Here is a 6,601-nt window from a genome sequence, read left to right on the forward strand (position 1 = left end):
ACCGAAAATATTTCACACCACCGATAACCCATTTTCATTACAATAACAATAACAAATATGCGCGCGCGCGTTGAGCTGGAAACTTGGAAACTTTAGCAGCATTTAATTATTACATGTACCTGTTGCGGCGCGTTTAGTGATTTGCGATTATTACATGCGGCCACCGTTGACCAATATTTCACTTGCGCCCGGCAAAGGAGCCACGCGGAATGCCGCGAGATACATTTATGTAAACACACACGTCACTTCGCGCACATCCAGATGTGCAGGTGACGGTGTTTGTGTGTGTGTATGTATGTGGGGACGGCAAGCAAACAAGTGGCTGGATGGACGACGGGCCGACTGGCTGAGCATCAGCGGCGGCGGAGACCTTTTGACACGTTGTGTGTAATTTTGAAAGTACAACAACGGCAGAAATCACAATAACAAATGCCCAAATGAACGAGCTGAAGTAATGGTGTGGCGACCGGTGCACAGGCGATGTTTACGACGATGGCGCTGCCGTTGATTTCAATCGTATAATCCGACGGTTGCGCGCTCACTGCGGTTAATTCGCTGGAATCCCAAGTATGTGCAGCTGCGGCAACCAATGTTGCACATTTGACTAACGCTGAAGGCTGGCACACGTACATATGTACATACACGTGCAAATGTAAATGCAACTGTGATTGTGGACGGACATTTGTATGCAGTGGCCGAGCATACCATAAACCCACTAAACTCCAAATGTGCATAAATATTTCGTGGCACTTAAGGGGTATGACTGTGATATTTAGAAGTAAGACTCAAAAAAAATTTGTAAATTCTATTATTATAGAGGTTTTTCATACTTTTGCCCAAAATTAATTTTTTTATATTTTTTTCATATTTTTTTTTTTATTTTCAATAATTATTTTTTTTTATTTTTTACTTGATCCAATATTTTTTAAATTAAATTTTAGTCGCTTTTCAAATATCCCTCCAAATAATAGATTCTGGAAAAATACATAAATATTTTGTACTGTGCCAAGCTCCGCTTTGAGCTCAAGATTGATATTTCTAAGAAGTCTCAACTATTGTTTAAGCCATAACTATTGAATCTTGAGTGCATATGGTTCATAATTATGGCTCATAAACTCAATGAAAAATAAAGAAAGAGCACTTTTCTCTTCCAAAAATTAGATAGATGGATCTCATATCGGCCAAAAGTGTCTCTCTTCCAGCGACTCTTTTGGGTTCCGGATCATAAAGCCATCGAGGATAACAGATAGTAAATGAAGGTGTCAAGAGTGGAGTACTGGCTGTTGTCAGGAATCCAAGCACAGTCTGGGAACCACACATGCCTGCAGAATGGGACTGAGAGATCGAGAAGACTGCAGGAAATATCTCGTTCCAAGCACTAGGAAAACAAGGCGACGCTTCAAGCATTTTGACATGATACACTAGAACACATATCATTAATGAGAGCACATAACCTGTTGGAGCTCGCATCAAGTGCTGACATTCGAAAGAATAACTACTCCTTACGAGTATGATCTACTATCTACGTAATCGCATCACTGAAAAAACAAAACTGGTCTATAAGTGGCTCATTTGCAACCACCACCACCACCAGCCTAACCTAGCCGATATTTACCCCATAATTGAAATATTACATAATTTGCTTCTCCGTATATCAAAACAATCATTTGAATATGCTTACATTTAGTACCACATAAAATAATATCGATTTATTTCGATAAAAAAATTGCGATATCGATATACATATATATCGAAAAGTAAAGCATTAGCGTTAAGGCTTCATTATTTAAGAAAAGATAAAAAATAAGTAACAATAAGGTGGTCGTGTATCAATACATCAAGGTTGAAATATTCATATCGATAAATTTAAAAAAGATATTGTTTTATTCTAAATCATCTACAATCTTGAGAATATGCAACAGACAGCCAAGCGCCAACCTTTTAAGGAGGTTTCGAAAAAATTTTGTTGTATATTTGATTTATTTCAAGCAATATTTTATATATTATTATTAATATCGATATCTCTAAAAAACAGTATCGATTTATCGATGGAATTAATTTTCGAAGAAATATAGATCATCGAGACATTTGAGATTAAAAACAACCAAACACCATGAGTATGTTTATATATTATAATATACTTTTGAGTGCTTGATATCGATAAATTCAGGTGAAAGTATCGATTTTCAAGGAATAAATTTCGGCGGTAGATATTTTTATTAGAGTAAAATAATTGTCTTCTAGCATACCTTTTTAACAGTAGACAAAACTACATAAGTAAATATCGATAACTTCTTCTTCTTGAGCTCCGATTAAATAGATACTAAAAAAATATCAACGGATATAGAACAATTTGTTCTAAAGTATATATTTATAACGATTAAAATGGTGATAATTGATAATATAACATAAGTAAGTTTTATTAATATAAATTGTCGCTTCTCAATATCCATACATATATGTACATACATATGTATGTGTGTTATTCAAGAGTAAAAATTAATTATCGATTTATAATATCTAAAATTTTTGTTGATATTATTGAAAAACTGATAGGACTCGAGTTATTATGAATAAATTTTTTTTTGGAAAAATATCGATATATCGGTTTAAAAATATCGATTTATCGATAACAAATTTTAATAAATTACTTTTTAGATTAAAACATATTAAGAAACAAAATTTTAACGAAGTGTGGAAAATGTCGACTTGTCGATAACAAATGTTAATACATAGGTTACTATTTAATTTGAAAAATTTGGTTATTAATTATAACGATGAATTTCATTAATAATATTAACTAACAAATCATTTGAAATAAGCGGCAATAGGAAGTGTCTGATACAATTTTTAGATATGTATGTATGTAACATACTTGTACAATGTACATACAAAATACATATGTATGTATGTATGTATAACCTGTAATAAATGGATATGAATCTTATTGAAGCTAAACCGATATATATTGAGCATTAATCTAATTTAATTACTAACAATGAAGAGATTTGTAACGATCCAAAATGTTTGCTATAACCATCGATAACTTTTTTGGAAAATATCGATTTATAGAACTAATCATTTTGTGCTTATCAAAAAAAATTTGGAAAATCTGTTGCGAAGACATTTTTTATCGAAAAATATTGACATATCGGTTTGAAAAATATCGATTTATCGATTATAAAATTATAAAAGTTAGTAATATATTCCAAGAATACTACAAAAAATAATTTAACGAGGAATTTCGATATAAAGTTAAGAAAATTATCGACTAATCGATACAATTTTTTTATTAAAATATTTATTAATTTGGGAAATGCTACAATAAACTCTTTAACGAGAAATATGGAATTGATCGATAATAAATGGACTTCGATAACAAAATTTTAATAATTTTTATTGATTTGCAAAATACCACAAACGTACCTTTCGACGTGAAATATCGATAAAACTTTGAAAAAATTACCGAGTTATCACCAAAAAAATTTAATAAAATATTTATAATTTGGAAAATACTACGAAAAATTCTTTAAAAAGAAATATCGATATAACGTTATGAAAATTATCGATTTATCGATAACAAATTTTAGTAAATTATTTTTAAAACAAAATTTTGTGTGTTAATAACAGCAATTCATTTCATTATAATCCCAGCATAAAATTTTTAATATTAGTTTTCAGGCATAGTCTTTAATAAATCGATACAATTTGCTAGAGTTGGACATACCTTTTATTAACGCGGAAAATGGTACTGTAAAAAATAAAAAAATTAAATAATTATTATTTTTGTGAAGAATGGTTATATAATATATTATGAAAATAAAAATATATTTTTTTTAAACACAAGTAAGCCTTCTCGAACAGTGCAGAGCCTCACAAATAAATAAAAAGTAGAAAATTAGAAGTCATACCCTTAAAAGCTGGCATGAATATCTTCTAACAACTATTCCGAATACAAATGTGCACACACGCCACACTGTCGCTGCAAATCAAAATGACTTAAAAATGCAAAAAAGGTGCGGTCGCGGTCTTTGAGGTTGAGGATGGCCATCAGCGCTTCATATAGAGTTTTATTATTGCAACGACATCAACATGCAGCTGCAACAAGCAGCTACTGACATAATGCACCACACACAAACACAAGCGCACATACACACATGCAAGCATGAGCAGAAAAAAGCACACAAAAAACAAGGCGTGTCTGCGAAGCGTTTGTCGCGCAATTAAATTCAATTGAGCTGAGTTGAGTTGAGCGCAAGAAGCGCATTGGCATTTGACAGCTGGCCGCTGGCAGCCAGTGGCTCGAGGCTCGCGGCCGCCTTGCGACTGGTGAATAGCGAAGCGCTTCGCAGTTAACGCCCGCGCGATAATTTACTTGCGCCTGTGGCGGTACACACAGCATGGCTGTTGCTGTTGTTTTTGCCAGAGACACATTGACTACTGTCGCTTGGCGTAATTGTTGTCGCCGCCGCCGGCGCATTCCGAAGTATCGCCAACTATGATCGCCATAACGCGCAAACAACACGCGCTGGCAGTCCCGCAAATTAATTTAAAGTATTTAAAATTGCCACTGCAAGAACAACGTAGCGACGCGCATATTTGACGCTTTTGCAAAGTGCAACGAAACGCTGCAGGCATACAACGGAGTTGGCTAGTCACAAAGCGCACGCAAGTTATTGTGTGTATTTCTTTTATATATATTTACTAATTTAATTGCATAATTTGTACATATGTGTGTGTGTTTGTGTGCGTGGGAGGCCATCAGCGTATGGCGTCTGCATTCCCAAAGTGATCAGCCGACAACAATTGCTGCGGCGCGCTGCTAGCTCTGGCGCCTATTAAGCCCAGCGAGCGCGCATTGCGCAGGCGAGCGCCTGCACCATTGAACTCATGAACCAGCACTTGGTGTCGCGTTAGCTGGCGGAGTGTGATGAGCCATTAGTTGCGTGTCGCTATTTGGAGAACGTTGCGCCACGCGTTCGGCGCAGCCACTTCGCGCTCGGCCTTTCTTATTGCGTGTTGAGCAAGCGCGCTTGTCGTAGCGATCTTGCACGCCAGATACGCGCGCGCGTTCCTTTGGTATCTATTTGGAAGTAAACAACCGCTGGTGACTTTGATTGACATAGTCACAGTGACCGAGATCTAAGTGTCAGCAGCAATTGTTTATACATTTTTGTAAAAATAGAAATCTTAACGTGCGTGGCTGCGGGTGGGCTGGGTGTAGTAAATACAACTTTTAACATCTTGTACGTTGTACAGAAATTCTTCTTGTGATGAAGTAATTCGTTACTTAAAAATCGCGCCATTTTACATACGTAGGCCATGTTCCGTGAAGCATTCTTGGCACGCTTGCAGAAATATGTATGTATTTCTGACTTCAACTTCCTCTGGTGTCTTCCAAGATACGAGTATACGGGATGAACTGTTGGAAATAGGCATCTCTCTAAACGTATGTATCTGCCAGCAACCAATACCGATTCAAGCAAAGATAACCAAATATCAATATATGCCGTTTAGTTTCCATGTCTAAAACAGCCCAATCTACGCAACTTAGTGGACCCAGCTATTCAGCTAAAGACTATCAAATTGCCATTAGATCGCTAAAACAATTCGGAGAATCTCTTTGAACCCCAAGTGATCTTATAGCATAAAGAAACTATGGAGATCCAAATTCGAATATATTCTTCAATCTACAAAATAAAAGAAGAATTGACTTGGGACGGAGCGATGGACCCGAATTTTTTATTTATCCAAAGGCATTGGAGGACTTGAGTTTATAAAAACTCTGACAACAGGAAGGCCATAAGAAGAGATCGAGTTACATCTTAACGAACCGAACTTCAAAGATGGGTTAGAAACAGTGAAAAGTGAGGGCGGTATTCGAACAGAATTAGAAACCACCACTATAGGCAATAGAAGGAAAAGGTAGCATTCTCTGTTATGTGTTGGAAAAAATTCAACCAGTACAGCCGAACTGCTCGTTTTTTCCTTACCTTCTTCGAGGAAAGGAGTGAAGCTATCGAAGTAATAATACGAGAAATACAGAGAAAAAATTTCCTCCGCCAGTCAAGACTTGAAAGCCATATGCAATTCGTTTAAGTTTTCTACCGAAGACGAAACCAGACATTGATCAACCCTAAAATTCAAAGTAGAAAGAAGCCCCAATAGTCCAGTCATTATAGTAAGTTCACCTCCGAATTCGAGATACACAGCTGTAAGTCACCCTAAAGTTGTCTCAATACCTACATATGGTTTCCGAGATTCTTACCTAATTTAAGCTTTAATGACTGGACTACAAATTTTTGGAATTTTGAAATCGGCTAGCATGAACCACACGGAACGGGACCGGAATTTAAAGCAGACCAAGGTCGATAAACTCAGTGAAATTCTTCAAAACTATTTGAAGAATACTTTTCTGAATTACTAGCTAGAAGAGTGACAACACCAAAAAAAAAATAATGGTTGGTTAGTTGAAAAGGGAAATGAATGAGCGTGGAACCGTAGCCGGTATCATTAGGCCCAATTTGCTCAATGTGCTTGAAGCTGCCTTCTCTGTGCGGGTAACTACAGAATATGTCAGTGAATATGTAGATTTAGACGT

The sequence above is a fragment of the Bactrocera dorsalis genome, chromosome 5 (assembly GCF_023373825.1).
Source record: "Bactrocera dorsalis isolate Fly_Bdor chromosome 5, ASM2337382v1, whole genome shotgun sequence".
Lineage (NCBI taxonomy): Eukaryota > Metazoa > Arthropoda > Insecta > Diptera > Tephritidae > Bactrocera > Bactrocera dorsalis.